This window comes from Mobula hypostoma, chromosome 11, assembly GCF_963921235.1.
Source record: "Mobula hypostoma chromosome 11, sMobHyp1.1, whole genome shotgun sequence".
NCBI classification, from domain to species: Eukaryota; Metazoa; Chordata; class Chondrichthyes; order Myliobatiformes; family Myliobatidae; genus Mobula; species Mobula hypostoma.
In genome coordinates, this window is record NC_086107.1 from 89,441,447 (window position 1) to 89,458,414 (window position 16,968).

Below are 16,968 nucleotides of genomic sequence, written 5' to 3' on the forward strand. Positions count from 1 at the left end.
CCTTCCTAATGGGGGATAGAAGAGTATTGACAAAGTCTCCAGCTTGAACATGCCTAGAATTGGCAATCACTCTGGCCAAACTTGGATCCTGCCTACTGGAGTATGAGAGTTTCTGGAGAGTGATGAGGCTCTCCTGAAGCATGTTGCCAGGTCTGCCTACAGTTGCTCCCTGGTTTCAGAACTGCAGTAGTAATGTATAGGCTGGGGTACAATTCATGGCTTGGGGTTTGTTATATACTCTAAGTAACAGATCCCGGTGAGTAAATTAAAGTTCAGTATCTACTCCAAGGGCTCAGGGTTGAGATGGAGATGTTTTGCTGATGTGCGGTGTGTCTTGACTGTTCTACTTTCTGTGATTCAATCAATGTCTGATTCTCTTGCTCTAACTATGTAGATATTTTGGGACAGGATTGTCTGATGTCAGTAACTGGAGACCCTACAACCAACACGATGATGATGGAGAAACCCTTGCTGCTGGTTTATAACAAGGACGGGAAGCTGCAACTTAACCCGGAGGCTCTGAAGGTCCTCCAGTCCATTGAGGATCCAGTGGTTGTTGTGGCTGTGGCTGGTGCTGCTCGTACAGGGAAGTCCTACCTCATGAACTGTCTCGCGGGAGACAGGAAGGGTAAGGGCAGTGGCTGTAAACTTCCACCTCTAACTTTTCACGTCTATTTACTAGCTGTCTTGCAAAAATTATCCTGAGACCTGAACCCACAGAGCACACTTACATTGTCAATCTGTCAGTAGTGGGAGATGTACTGGAGACTTCCGTTGATGTCACGTTGGTGTTCCCATCACTGATTTGGACAATGGATCTAGAGAGATCTGGGGAATTTAAACTGCATGTTTGCTTCATATCTCAGATGCAGAGAGCACACTGGTTTGGTTAATGGCGACCAGAGTTACTTGCTGTAAAACTGACTCTGTGCCGACCATCGTTATAGGAAAGATGTCAAAAAAATTGAGAGAGTACAGAGGAGATTTACTAGAATGTTGCCTGGGTTTCATCTGCTAAGTTACAGAGAAAGGTTGAACAAGTTGGGTCTTTATTCTTTGGAGTATAGAAGGTTGAGGGGGAACTTGATAAAGGTGTTTAAAATTATGAGGGGGATAGAGTTGACGTGGATAGGCTTTTTCATTGAGAGTGGGGGAGATTCAAACAAGAGGACATGAGTTGAGAGTTAAAGGCCAAAATTTTAGGGGTAACATGAGGGGGAACTTCTTTACTGAGAGAGTGGTAGTTGTGTAGAACGAGCTTCCAGCAGAAGTGGCTGAGGCAGGTCGATGTTGTCATTTAAAGATAAATGCGATAGATATATGGACAGGAAAGGAATGGAGGTTTTTGGGCTGAGTGCAGGTCTGTGGGACTTGGTGAGAGTAAAAATTCGGCACAGACTAGAAGGGTTGAGATGGCCTGTTTCCATACTGTAATTGTTATATGGTTATCTCAGTCGTTCTTTTTCATGAATTCTACAACAATCCCATTTTATTCTGCCCATGTTCCCAACAATTCCTCCCAAATGCCATCTTTCACTCACAAACTCCATGTCTTTGGGCTATGGAAGGTGATAGATCCACTTATGCTCTTCCAATATTTACCTCTCTGCCTCTCTCCCTCGGCAGGATTCTCAATGGATTCAACCGTCCAGGCTCACACCAAAGGAATCTGAATGTGGTGTCGATCCCTCCCTCAGAGACCCAATGAGGTCCTTCTGTTGTTGGACACTGAGGGTCTGGGAGACCCTGAGAAGGTCAGTCCCTCCCTCACAACCATCTCCCTCCTCAGAACAGTGGTTTCATTACCAAATGGGAAACCCACAGACAGAGGAATGATCCACAGAGCAGAGCTCAAATCCTAACACAGGCAGTTTGGGTGTTTAAATTATCTTCACAATGTAGACTGAAAATAAAAGTTAACTAATTAGTTAATTACCTAATATTTTTATCATAGGTTCATGCTTTAAGGAGGAACTCTGCTATATTTTCCATTGGAACTGTATGTGGTCCAAGAACATTACCCACTCCAAGTTTTCGGTCCCACCCACACCAACTCCCATCCCCATCCTCCCAAATAAAAAGGTTGTTGTGCCATGAGAGTGTGCTCTCTCCCAGCACTGTATTGGTGAGCAGTGGCTGAATCTCAGTCTGTAAGGCTTCTCTTGGCCATCTACCTCCCCCTGGTGGCATTGACAGGAAGGATGTGGTGGAGGGAAGCCTCACCCACCAACCTCTATAAACACTGTGCAAGAACTGTCCAGAAATGGGATGCGAATCCATTAGACTGATCTCTGATCAAGAGCTCTCACTAACTGCTCATCTGTTCCACCTGCAGGGAGACAGCCAGAATGATAATTCCATCTATTTACTGGCTATCCTTCTGAGCAGCGTCTTCATTTGCAATGGTCAAAGAAACATAGACCAGCAATCCCTGCAAGACCTACAGTATCCTTCACTGGTGTCTCTCAGTCCCGCTCTTTCTTTCAGGAATATCTGTACAATGACTGATGACTGGTGTCTCTCAATCCCACTCTCTTAGGGAGGATTGTACACTGACCAGTTTTTCTCAGCCCCTGTCTTTCTCAGTAGGATATCTGTGCACGGACTTACATTTCTCTGTCCCTTTCTTTTGACATTTATCTGTACACTGATCACTGTCTCTCAATCATAGAGTCATTGAGTTATATAGCAGGGAAGGCATCCCTTCAGCTATGCTTGGCCATGCCTGTCCATGCCGACTAAAATGTATTCTTAAGCTGATCCCGTTTCCAGCACTTTCCCATATCCCTCTGAATCCTTGACATCTTCATACCTGTCCACACATTTTGTAAATGTGTCTAATGTATGTGTCTCATCCACTTCTTCTGCTGGTTGGTTCAATATAATCACCACCCTTTCTGTATAAAAACATGACATCTCAGTTCTTATTAATCATCTCAGTCTAACCACAATACTATATCCTGTAGATTTCATTTGCCCAACCTTGCAAACAAACACCCTATAAATGCCCTTCATGATTTTCTTATTACAGCTGTGAGATCACCCGTCAATCTTCTATGCTCCAAAGAATAAAGGCCAAGGTGTCTAACCTCTCAGTTCCATGACTCCTGGCAACATCCTTCCAAATGTTTCTTTGCACTCTTTCTGGTTCAATCCCATCCTTGCTATAACTGTGTGACCAGAACTGTACACAATACTCCAAGTCTGACCACACCAATGCTTTGTACAATTTTAGTGTCACCACCCACTTCCAATTTAGTGCACTAACTGATGAAGGCCAGCCTGCTAAAAACTCCATCCCCATCCTCTCTACTTGTACCACCCCTTTAAGGAAACCATGCACCTCTACTCCAAGGTTCTTCTGTTGTGCAAAGGTATCTGGAGACCTTGCATTCAATGTAAAAGTCCTACAATGATTAACCCTTTCAAAATGTAACTTGTACGTGCTCATCTGACTTCCATTTGACATTGCGCAGCGCAGCTGCCTCGCTGACCAAGATCCCACTGGACTTGCTGGTACTCCGCTTCACTGTCCGCTGTGACAGTGAAATAATGCTTGAGAACTGTGCCCTTCTCTGGCAGTACCACAAATACATTTCCATCTTGCTCTTTCATGGACCCTATTCGCCCCGTGTTACTCTTCTTTCATTAATATATTTGTAAAGTCACTTAGTATTCTCCTTAATTTTCTAAGCTAAAGTCACTTCATGCTCTCTTCTCCCCTCCAAATTTCCATCTTAAGTTTACTCTGGCATCCTATATATATATATTTTGAATGATTCACTAATCCCAGCTGTCTGCTTCTGAATCTATTTATGTGACCTGAGTTACAATAATCATTAACATCCAGGGTTCTCAACTACCAGCAGCTTTGCCATTTACTCATTAAGACCCTCTTTCTCAAGAAGAAATCTCTATTATGACTGGTGTCTCCTACTCGCCCTCTCTCTGTGGAAGAGATCTGTACACTGACTATTGTCTCCTGGACCCTCTTTGTAAGAGGGGGATTTATCCTCTGGCAGATGCCACAGTCTCTCTCTCTCAAGGATAGATCTGCACATTGAGTAGTGTCTCTCAGTGTATCTGTCTCAGGGGCAGATCTGGACAGTGACTAACATTCCTCACCACCTTTCTGCCAACGCTTCATTCCTATATCCTTGATGTTGTTCATAGTATTGTGACTGAACTGTCGAAGCGGATCCAGATGAAATCCCAGCCCAATGGTTGTGACAGTTGGGACTATGTCCGTTCCTTCCCTGAATTTGTCTGGGTGATCCGTGATTTGACACTGGATATGAGCATCGATGGAAAAGATGTGACTCTGAATGAGTACCTGGAGCACAGTCTGAAACTGGACAGTGAGTATGTGGCAGCGCCAGTCTCTGAGGAGATAGGATGAACATGGAAAGGGGCCAGAGAAGGGAGGGAGCAGGGTTGAATTCAGTGTGTGAGGGGCGGTGGAGGAAGGGGCAACCTGTTACCTTTGAGAATCTGTGCACAAACACTCCAGGGTCTCCCGGCCCCTTCACATCTCTCATTCCCCACTTACTCTGCATTTCCCTGCCCTGTTCACATTCACATTACCTCACACTTCCATGTAGGGTTACATGTTTAGGAGAAATGTACATAATTCACAACCACCGACATTAGTTATGGTTTCGACATGAGAATGTTGTACGTAAGTGTTTTTACAGCATTTTTGGTGTTTAGGTTTTCAAATTCAGTAAAACGTGTTACGGGTTTCATTAAATTTAAAATGCCTCACTTCATTTCATTTGCGAAAACTTAGACCCAATTCACATGGCCTCACAATTCCCTGCAATAACTTGATGCCAAAGTACACCATCCTCTGGTTTGATGGTAAAAATGCACCATTCCCACCCATCTGACACCTCCTTCCCATCAGAGTTTCGTCCGAATGGCTGGATGCCACTCTGCCACACACACAGCCCTCTCAAACAATATGATCCTCAACTACCCTGTATGACATCAATGTCACATCATTCCCCTCCAATACAAGTCACTCATGACCCAACAATAATGCACTTGATGCCCCTCCCACACGTCCTGCCCCTTACCATCACATCTCGCAAACTGCCTCCCCTCTGTTTCCTTTCTGTCCTTCCCCTATTCCTCCCCAGTGCCATGTGGGTAACAGTCACCATGTTGGGAATGGGAGAACAGACTAAGTGAGGGTGATTCTTGCCTAATTCCTGGTTCTTTTTTTACAGGTGAGAGCAGTGAGCAGGACAAGAAATATAATGAACTCCGCAGGTGTATCCGCGATTGTTTTCCCTCACGTTGCTGCTTTGCATTTCCCTTTCCCACAAACCCAAATGATGTCAAGCAGCTCCAGGAATTGGAGGACAGGGATCTGTATGAGAGTTTTGTCAAGGAGCGACAGAAGCTCATCAATTACATTCACACCCACATGAAAGTCAAGAGAGTTCTTGGGGGTCAGCTGGTCACAGGCAGGAGTGAGTAATTGGGCAAAACTTCATCACCTCTCTTCATACCTCTCTACCTGGCATGAGAAAATCAGCAGATGCTGGGCAACCAAAGCAAAACACACAAAATGCGAGATGAACTCAGCAGGCCAGGCAACATCTATGGAAAAGAGTAAACACTCACCGTTTCACAGCATGACTACTAATCAGGACTGGAAAGGAAGGGGAGAAGTCAGAATGAGATGATGGGGGATTTGGCAAGAGGGAGAAGTACAAAGTGGTAGCTGAGTGAAACCGGGAGAAGGGGATGGGTGAAGAATGGAGCTGGGAAGTCGATTGGTGAAAGAGATAAAGGGCTGGAGAAGGGTGAATCTGATAGGAAGGGACTGGAGACGATGGAAGAAAGGGAACGATTTGGGGCACCAGATAGCGGTGATGGCAGGTGAGAAGAGGAGATGTGAGAAGGAAGCAAGAATGGGGAATTGGGAAGAAGATGGGAGGTGGGAATTACCAGAGGTCGAGAAATCGATGTTCATGCAATCATGTTGTGCACCTTCACTCCATCTGCCACAAATCGCAGGATTATCTGGTGGCCACCCATTTCAATCTTACTTCCCAATCCATTCCAACATGACCATCCATGGCCTCAAGAGGCCAGCGTATATTATGTCCGGGTAGTATCCAACCTGATGGCATGAACATAGATTTCTCAAACTTCTTATCTGCCCATTATCTCATTCTGTTGCTCCATCCCTTCCCTTTTTTCCATGATCTTCGACCATCACCTTTCAGATTCTCCCTACTCCAGCTCTTTATCTCTTTCACCAATCAACTTTCCAGCTCTTCTATTCACCCCCTCCTCCTCTCCCATTTTCATCTATCAACTACCACCTTGGACTTGTTCCTCCCCCCAACCCACCACCTTCTTATTCTGATTATTTCCCTTCCTTTTCAGTCCTGGTGAAGGGACTCGGCCTGAAACACTCACCGTGAAAGGGAATATACTATCGGAGTACATGGGAATGTGGACAGTGGGATTGAATGGAAAGGGATTTGGATGCCATTGGAACTGTGTACAAGGGAAGTGATTGGGAAGGGGTTGGAAGCCCATTGGAAGAGTGCTCAATGGAAGTGAATAGGAAAGGGTTGGGATCATGTTGGGAATACAGATAATGGGAATGAATGGGATGGTGTGGGATACCAGCCTGTGTGTGGAAGGCAGGAGTGAATAAAAAAAGATAGAGTCAACTTCCAGTGAATGAGGAGGTGTGGGGTCCCATTTGGGAACATGAACTGTGAGACTGAATGGGAAACAGGTGGGGTCCCATTGGGAATATGAACTGTGGGATTGATTGGGAAAGGGGTTGGGTTTTATTGGGAGCGTGGACTGTGGGTTTGAATGGGAAAGGTGTGTAATCGCATTCGGAATATAGGCTGTGGGATTGAATGGGAAGGGTCGGGGTGCCATAGGGAGTATGAATGATGGGAGAGAATTGAAGGGGTGAGATCTCATTGGAAGTGAATGAAAATGGGTTGGGTACATTGAGATGTGGAGAATGGGGATTGAGAGTGTGATCAGATCCCCAGGCACTGATCTCCAGAAATATCCCACACAGGATTTGTTGCATTGATGGAGGCGTACGTGGGCATGATGGAAGAAGGGGTCCTACCATGTGTGGAGAGCTGTGTCGCCAAATTAGTGGAGGTGAAAAACCAAGCAGCATTAGATGAAGCCCTGAATTTCTATGATAATGAAATGGAAAAATTCTCAGAATCTGATGGCCTTACTATGAGCAAACTCAATATGAAGAGGAGAGAGGCATTCAATATCTTCCACAAGAGATCTATGAACAACAACAGTGGCAAATACATCCAAAAGCTGGAGGTGAGCTGGACCCAATCCATAAAGACATAGACTGAGAGACAGAGAGCATAGATATCATCCTGAAAGTGATGCACTAACAGACACTGGATAGTATAGTTCACTTGTAATGTTCAGTGATTACCAACTGTCTCATCTCCTCCGAACACCAGTCCCTGGACCCAACCCGTAACAACATGGACTAAGAGACAGGGAGTATAGATATCATCCTAAAAGTGAGGCACTGAAAGACACTGGTCAGTGTGCTGATCTCTCCCCGAGAAAAAGTAACTCAGAGATATAATTAGTGTACAGATCTCTCACTGAGAGAGATGGACTGAGAGACACTGGTCAGTGTACGGATCTCTCCCTGCAAGAGAGCAACTCAGAGATAATGTTAGTGTGTGGATCTCCCCCTTGGAGAGAGGGACTGAGAGACAGTGGTCAGTGTACAGATCTCTTCCTGAGAGACAGCAACTCAGAGGCATAGCGGGTGTGCAGATACACCCTTGAGAGAGAGGAACTGCGAGAAACCTGTCTGTGTACAATACTTTGTTTCCTAGTTTATTGTACAGATTTCTTTCACTCCCAGGAGAAGGTGAGTTCTACTTACAAGAATCTCAAGGCCAAGATCAAGGAAAAGTCACAAGAGGAATATGAAAAACAGCAAAAAGAAGTAATGTCATTCATAGAAGACAACCTGACATCGGGACATTATCAGACACTTGGTGGTTTTCAGGAGCTGAATAGGGATCTTGAAAAGGCCATCAAGAGGTATGAAAAGAAGACCAGGGACAAGATGGAGGTGTATTCAGTATTTTACAGCAAGGCACTTACTTTTCAAGTCTCATAGCTTTTCTCTCCTCTGTCTCACTTTGATTCAGAAAACTCCCTTCCATGTCACCCAAAAAATGCAAAATTAATTTCCACTCTCTGTAACATCTGGAATGGTATTAAATAGGTGGAGTGAATCTGTGATCGGGGAAAAAGTGTCAGTGGCTTGTGGGAGGATTTTCAGTGGGCAGGGTTTGTCAGTTATGGGGGTGAGTGCCTGTGGGACTGTGGGAGGGGATTCCTTGGGTGGAAAGTGTTCATGAGGGGGGAGATGTCCTTGGGATGTGAGGGGATTCGGTGGGTGGAGAGTCAGTAATGGGGCAGTAAACACAAAATAATCTGCAGATGCTGGGATCAAAGCAACACGCTGGAGGAACCCAGCAGGTCAGGCAGCATCTGTGGAAACGATGAGTCGACGTTTCGAGCCGGAACCCTTCATCAGGACTGAAGAGGGAAGGGGCAGAGGCCCTATAAAGAAGCTGGGGGAGAGTGGGAAAGAGGCAGAGGGTGGGAAAGTAATGGGGCAGAGTATCCATGGGCTATGGGAATAATCTTTTAATGCTAGTTTTGAAGAGCTTTCCAATCTCTCCCTTGAAAATCTTAACCTTCTGTTTCCACTGTGCTTCAATGGACAGAGTTCCAAAAACCAATTGTGCTTTGAGAGAAAAATGTTTGTCTCATATCTCCGTTGATCAAGTTACCTGTTTATTTAACTCAGCTTTGCGAATTACGACTAGCTCCCATACACTAACTATTCAGTCGATGACTCCTAGTTCTTGGTTTTCCCACACAAATGTCTTGTCCCAAACTGTCCTACCTTCTCTAATAAGGTAACCTATCCTTCCAGTTATCAGTCCAGGAACCCATATCTGAACTGCTTCCAGTGTGTAAGTGTTAAACGAGACCTGTACTGTCCATATTCCAGATGTAATCTCACCAAAACCTGATATAACTGAAGGATTACCCTTCCACTTTTGTTACACACTCTATCTCTCCCAATTACTTGAAAGCATTTTGCAAATCTTGCACTAGAACACCCAGATCCCTCTACATCTCAGAACTCCACAAACTCTCCCATTTGGATAATATGCTTCTATTTACCTTTCTGCCATAACGGATATTTTGCATTATCCCACATTGTGCTCGATTTGCCTGATCCTGTTCATTTGCAGAACCCATCTCTCTACTCTTCGTCACCTGTGTGTGTCATTTAAAATAATGTTCTGCCTAAATCTAAAGCTGTGGTATAAATTACATATACTCTCTAGTCGTGGTCTTACCAATTTCCTGTAGATTGATAAGAGAAGTTTCCTTATGGTGTATCAACCCCCAGAACTTGAGATTTAATGGTGAGAGCCTGTCTCTGGTCTCTTGTGGACTGGTGTGATGGGAGAGAGTTGGATGTCAATGATTTTATCTTTTCTTCTCTATAGGGGTGGGCTGTCCTCAACCACTTCCTGGAAGAGATGAAACCTAAGCTGGACCAAGTACAGAAGATTGACAGCAAGCTGACAGAGGAACAAATGCATGCCTCTGGTGAGAAAATAAAAAAAAAGCTCAAAATTCCCACATCTGGGTGTACTTGTTGTTTCAAAGTTAACACTTCGAGTCCAAAAACTAAAAATGTGAGACAGTCCTGCTGGGTACTTCGCCTCAGAGTTCATCAGTAGAACCAAAATGATAGTGCTATCAGGGAAAGGTGTGCTGATGTTCTTGGACGTGTTCATATTAAGAAGAAGTTGGTGTTGGGTCTCTCAAAGAACATAAACAGGAGGCCAGAATGTCGTGCCCAAGAGGAAAGATAGATTTGAGGCAGGAGTAGGGGTCATCAGTGAGGATTGAGTAACCCTTGTTGAAGAGATATAGGTGCAGAGACAACAGAAGGGCTTGGTATATGATGTAATTGGAACTCAAGCATAAATACCAACTCATTAATCCTTTATTGTGCACTATTCATTTATGTTTGAAATGTATAGATGATATATCATTGCCCTGTGCTGTACTGCTGCCACACAACAAATTCATATCATATGTTGGTGATAATAGACCTGATTATGAATTCTGAACTCATTGAAGTGTAAGCACATGGAGAAGGGAAGGTCCTGGCTGAGGACAGAACGCTCCACTTCATAGAGAGGAAAATCAAACAGGCTATTGAAGACATGACAGGAGGTGGAGTTGGGGTCAGGGGTGAGCAGAGGGTTGGAGGGATTGGAGGAAGTAGGGAGGTAAAAAGAGGAGGACGCAGAGGGGTGAAGGTTTTGTGGGATACTCGGAAGCATGGAAGACCATGAGTGGCTGGGGAAACATGGTCGAAGAGAGGAGCAGTAGGACCTCTAGGACCCAAGAGGTGGCATTAATTAGCATTACTGTAGCAGAGGCAATAAGCAAAATATCTGATGCATGTTAGAATAGATCGGCAGGTGTGACGGGTTCTTGCATATTGATTGGACAAATCAAATTGGTCAAGGCAATCTTGAGGCGGATTTCGTAGCTTTCTAAAGCAATGTGTTACTGAACTTACAAGGGAAGACACTATTCTTTTCTCGTCATGGGTAATGAAAGACAGTAATGATCTTGCAGTCGGAGACCATCTTGGAAAAGGCGATCAAAGTATAATTGACTTCTCATTTTTCAGACGGCCTTTGACAAGGTGCCGCAAAGGAGGCTGCTTAGCAAGATAAGAGCCCATGGAATTACAGGGAAGTTACTGGCATGGGTGGAGCATTGGTTGATTGGCAGAAAGAAGAGTGGGAATAAAGGGATCCTATTCTGTCTGGCTGCCGGTTATCAGTGGAGTTCACAGGGTTCGCTGTTTAGAGCGCTGCCTTTTACGATGTATGTCAAAGATTTAGACTATGGGATTAATGGATTTCTGGCTAAGTTTGCCAAAAATAGGTGGAGGAGTGGGTAATGCTAAGGAAACAGAGAGACTTAGGTAGTTTAGGTCAATGGGCAAAGAAGTAGCAAATGAAATACAATGTTGGAAATTGTATGGTCATGCACTTTGGTGGAAGAAATAAATAAGCAGACTATTACATAGATGGAGAGAGAATTCAAAATGCAGAGATGCAAAGGGACTTGGAAGTTCTTGTGCAAGATACCCTAAAGGTTAACCTCCAGGTTGAGTCAGTGGTGAAGAAGGCGAATGCAATGTTGGCATTCATTTCTAGAGGTATGGAATATAAGAGCAGGGATGTGGTGCTGAGGCTCATTAAGGCACTTTTGAGACCACATGGAGCATTATGTGCAGTTTTGGGCTCCTTATTTTAGAAAGGATACATTGACATTGGACAGGGTTCAGAGAAGATTCACGAGAATGATCCCAGGAATGGAAGGGTTACAGTATGAGGAACTTCTGGCAGCTCTTGGGCTGTATTCCCTGGAGTTCAGGAGAATGAGGGGAGATCTCATAGAAATATTCTGAATGTTAAAAGGCCTGAACAGATTAGATACGGCAAAGTTATTTTCCCTGGTAGTGGAGTCTAGGACAAGAGGGCACAACTTCAGGATTGAAGGACATCCATTTAGAACTGAGATGCAGACAAATTATTTCAGTCAGAGGGCGGTAAATCTGTGGAATTTGTTGCCACGAATGGCTGTAGAGGCCAAGTCATTGGGTGTATTTAAGGCAGAGATAGATAGGTTCTTGATTAGCTAGAGCATCAAAGGGTATGGGAAGAAGGCAGGGGTGTTGGGATGACTGGAAGAATTAGATCAGCCATAATTGAATGGTGGAGCAGACTCAATGAGAAGAATGGCCTACTTCTGCTCCTATATCTTATGGTCTTATGATGTTAAATGGAGGGTTAACAGTTTGATCCAAAACCCGGTGTACTATGCCGAAACAACAGAGAATACAATGGTCTGAGAGAAGAGTTGGATCGTGTAAATTAGAAACACAGGCTACATGGTGGGACAGTTGCTGCAGGAGTGGGACGCCAGCATTTACCACAATCATGGCTCTGGGTGATGAGAATGGGAAAAAGCCATGGGACGCCGTCCCTCTCATGGGGTAGAGTAAGAGTGATCCAGTGGCTGGTGGCCTCTCAGTGTTGCTTCTGGGGCATTGAACGGGGCAAAAAGAAGGATACAGACCATAAAGGTTGTGTTTTATGTTCGGACTCCAAGGTAGGCCAAGAGCTGCCCATTTCAGAACAAGGAATATTTTTCATGGACTTGTTTACCAGGGTTCAAAGACTGTGCAAAAGGTTGCGGTGAGGAGACTTGCTCCCCTCTACCTCTAATGTGGCTCTGGTTGGACTTCCAGAGCCAGGAACAATGAGGCCATCCTTCAGTCTGCTGCCTGATGTGGAGAGAGTTCCCCCCCCCCCACCCAACCATGGCCATCAACAGGCCCAGATTCCCCTGAGATGTCTGATAATTCCTCCACCACTGATCCTAGGGTTAGGATTGACTTGGAGGTGAAACAAGCTGGTGGGTCTGGGACTCCTGCTTCAGAGAGAGAATTGCACATGTCAGCTATGAGTGGCTTCTGCCTGGAGGGGGACAGTTACTTGTGTAGTTGAAGGTGTTCATGTTCATTGACTGAAGATAGACTGCCATGTGCCCTGTATGATGATTCCTCTCATCCTAGTCCCTGCATCCCTGCAATAAGTCTCCGCTGGCTACGGACTTCTAGGTTGGAAATGACACAGCTCATGAGGCGTGTCTGTACCATTCTGCAATACACCTGGTGCTGTGCTCGGACCACCACCTGTTGTGGGCAGAGCTCATTCTATCACACGTGTGGGCAGGGTCCACATACCGGCACTTTAACAACTAGCACTTTAATAGGCTGGAGGACAACCCATTTCCAAGATTTGTTCTTACTGTTGTGAGAGACGTAGAGGGGGAGCGGGGCAGTTTCCCTCCCCAGGGTCACATTTGTCTCTTCTGTCAGGAATATATCTGGGGGCAGACCAGTGAGCAGAGGAGAATGAGAAGGGGGACACAGATGAGACTTTAAATATGTTGTTGTTGATTACACATATATTTGTGAAGAATAATCTGAGAAATTTGGGGGGAAAAAACAGGGTGAACAGTGATATTCTTCAAAGAATGGAATTTCCCTCCCTCCACTATGATGCTGCCCTCACCTGCATCTCTTTCATTCCCCAAACATCCGCACTTTCCCCATCTTCCCATAGTTGTAACAGGGATAGAGCTCCTCTTGTCCTTACCCAGACTCCATCAGCCTTTGCATCCAACACCTCATCCTCTGCAACATCGGCCATCTCCAAAGAGATCCTACCAATAAACGCAAACACAAGGAAATCTTCAGATGCTGTAATTTCAAGCAACACACATAAAAGTTGCTGGTGAACACAGCAGGCCAAGCAGCATTTCCAGGAAGAGGTAGGTCAACGTTTTGGGCTGAGACCCTTCGTCAGGACTAACTGAAAGAAGAGCTAGTAAGAGATTTGAAAGTGGGAGGGGGAGGGGAGATCCAAAATGATAGGAGAAGACAGGAGAGGGAGGGATGGAGCCAAGAGCTGGACAGCTGGATGCCTAAGGAGAAAGAAAGGGTGGGGGGAGCCCAGGGGATGGGCAAAGGGTATAGTGAGAGGAACAGAGGGAGAAAAAGGAGAGAGAGAGAGAAAGAATGTGTGTATATAAATAAATAAATAAATAATGGATAGGGTACGAGGGGGAGGTGGGGCAACATCGATGACTGCATTGGCGCTGCTTCCTGCACGCATGCTGAGCTTGTTGACTTCATTAACTTTGCCTTCTACTTTCACCCTGCCCTCAAGTTTACCTGGTCCATTTCCGACACCTCCCTCCCCTTTCTAGATCTTTCTGTCTCTGTCTCTGGAGACAGCTTATCTACTGATGTCTACTATAAGCCTACTGACTCACAGCTATCTGGACTATTCCTCTTCTCACCCTGTCTCTTGCAAAAACGCCATCCCCTTCTCGCAATTCCTCCATCTCCGCCACATCTGCTCTCAGGATGAGGCTTTTCATTCCAAGATGAAGGAGATGTCCACCTTTTTTAAAGAAAGGGGCTTCCCTTCCTCCACCATCAACTCTGCTCTCAAACGCATCTCCCCCATTTCACGCACATCTGCTTTCGCTCCATCCTCCCGCCATCCCACTAGGAATAGGGTTCCCCTTGTCCTCACCTACCACCCCACCAGACTCTGGGTCCAACATATTATTCTCCGTAACATCCGCCACATCCAACAGGATCCCATCACTAAGCACATCTTTCCCTCCCCCCTCTCTGCTTTCCGCAGGGCTCGCTCCCTACACGACTCCCTTGTCCATTTGTCCCCCCCACCCCTCCCCACCGATCTCCCTCCTGCACTTATCCTTGTTAGCGGAACAAGTGTTACACACGCCCTTACACTTCCTCCCTCACTACCATTCAGGGCCCCAGACAGTCCTTCCAGGTGAGGCGACACTTCACCTGTGAGTCGGCTGGGGTAATATACTGCGTCCTGTGCTCCCGATGTGGCCTTCTATATATTGGGGAGACCCGACGCAGTCTGGGAGATCATTTCGCTGAACACCTACGCTCTGTCTGCCAGAGAAAGCAGGATCTCCCAGTGGCCACACATTTTAATTCCACGGCCCATTCCCATTCTGACATGTCTATCCACGGCCTCCTCTACTGTAAAGATGAAGCCACACTCAGGTTGGAGGGACAACACCTTATATTCCATCTGGGTAGCCTCCAACCTGATGGCATGAACATTGACTTCTCAAACTTCCGCTAATGCCCCACCTCCCCCTCATACCCCATCCATTATTTATTTTTTATATACACACATTCGTTCTCTCTCTCTCCTTTTTGTCCCTCTGTCTCTCTGACTATACCCCTTGCCCATCCTCTGAGCTTTCCCCCCCACCTTTTGTTTCTCCCTGGGCCTCCTGTCCCATGATCCTCTCATATCCCTTTTGCCAATCACCTGTCCAGCTCTTGGATCCATCCCTCCCCCACCTGTCTTCTCCTATCTTTTTGGATCTCCCCCTCCCCCTCACACTTTCAAATCTTTTACTAGCTCTTCCTTCAGTTCGTCCTGGCGAAGGGTCTCGGCCCGAAACATCGACTGTACCTCTTCCTAGAAATGCTGCCTGGCCTGCTGCGTTCACCAGCAACTTTTATGCGTGTTCCTACCAATAAGCATATCTTTACATCCCTCAACTCCCCGTTTTCTGCGGGGAATACTCCCTCCGCAATTCCCTTATCCATTTGTCCCAGGCCCCCAAAATATCTCTCTCATGGCACTTATCCCACAAGCAGTGCTACACCTGCCCACACACCTCATCCATCAACCCCATACAAGACCCCAAACAGTCCTTCAGGTGAGGCAACCCTGAAGTTCACCTGCAAATCCACTGAAGTCATCTTTTGTGTCTGTTGCTCCTGATGCAGCCTCCTCTATGCTGGCCAGACCCATCATAAATTGGGGGACCACTTTGTCAAGCACCTCAGCACCATCCAACACAAGTGGGACTTCCCAGTGGCCAAATATTTTAATTCCCATTCCAACATGTTGGTCCATGGTAGGAAGAGGCCACCCTCAGGGTGGGGGAGCAGCACCTTATATCACGTCTAGGAAGCCTCCAAAGTGAGGGCATGAATATCCATTTCTCATTCTGGTAAACAAATTTCCCTCTGCTCCTTCCTCTATTCCCCACTCTGACCTTTTTACTTCTTTTCATCTGCCTGTTACTACCACAGGGTTGCCTCCTCCTTTCCTTTCTCCTATGGTCCACTCTTCTCTCCTATCAGATTGCTTCCTGTCCAGCTCTTGACCTTACCCACCCTCCTGGATTCACCTATCAAATTCCTGCTAGTATCTTTCCCCTCCCCCACCTTTTTATTCTGGCATCTCTCCCCTTTGTACTGAAATCGGGACTCAGCTGAAACGTTGACTGTGTATTTATTTCCATAGATGCTGCCTGACCTGCTGAGTTCCTCCAGCATTTTATGTGGGTTTTCTTAGGCTGAACAGTGAGTGAATCTCCCTCTCAATGTCCTGTCACGCACACCTCGAGAAATGACCCCTCTCAGCACTCTCTGCACGGACTAACCAATTCATCCTCTGCCCCTTTTGTCAGCTTTGGAAGAGGAGCTCTCAAGGATGAAAGACGAGATGAAGAAGAGGGAGCAGGAGAGGAAGGCGGCTGAGAAATGCATGAATAAAGATATCATGGAGCAGATCAGGAAAAGCTTTGAGGAGGGTAAAACGTGCAGTGTGGAAGAGCTGACGAAAGCCATGAAGCATATGACGAGTGAGATGGAGAAATACGAAGTTGAAGGCAGGATGGAGGATGCGCAAAGGGCTCAGCAGAGGTACGAGTACCTGAAGAAGAAATATGAAGAGGCAACATCATGGAGTTTCATGAAATTTATAATGGAGAATTATTCGTATTTGGCTGTCCTGATAAAAGCAGTGTGGGATTTGGTAAAATACAAGTGATTCCAAGCAGGAAAGTAGTATAAAAAGATGCGCACACTTAGAAATGTATCCACAGCACCAATCCTGTGACATCCCGAACTGCTTCCAGCCACTACCCCTCCCTAGTCTGATCAATGAACTGGACCCCAAATATTGTCCACCCCACACAGCGCACATCCGATCCCAAGCTGGATATTGGGGCTCTCACACTGAAACATTTAAAGTGGAATCAGGAATTTTCTCCCAGTTTATCCATAGATTCCAGGTCAGAACCACAGGGATGTGAATGAGATCATCATTTCCCTATGACCCAGTGTAATATGTCCCACAGCTCATGGACACACTCTCAAGTAACCAACATCCCTCCTACAGAATCCCCTTGCACATTCTACATCCACTCTCTCTCATCACC

The 16,968-nt window shown here is 45.9% G+C and overlaps 1 pseudogene; it reads left to right on the forward strand.

Moving 5' to 3' along the window:
- Positions 1-441: 441 nt before the first annotated feature.
- LOC134353504 (guanylate-binding protein 1-like) lies at positions 442-16,577 on the forward strand (annotated as a pseudogene).
- Positions 16,578-16,968: the final 391 nt, after the last annotated feature.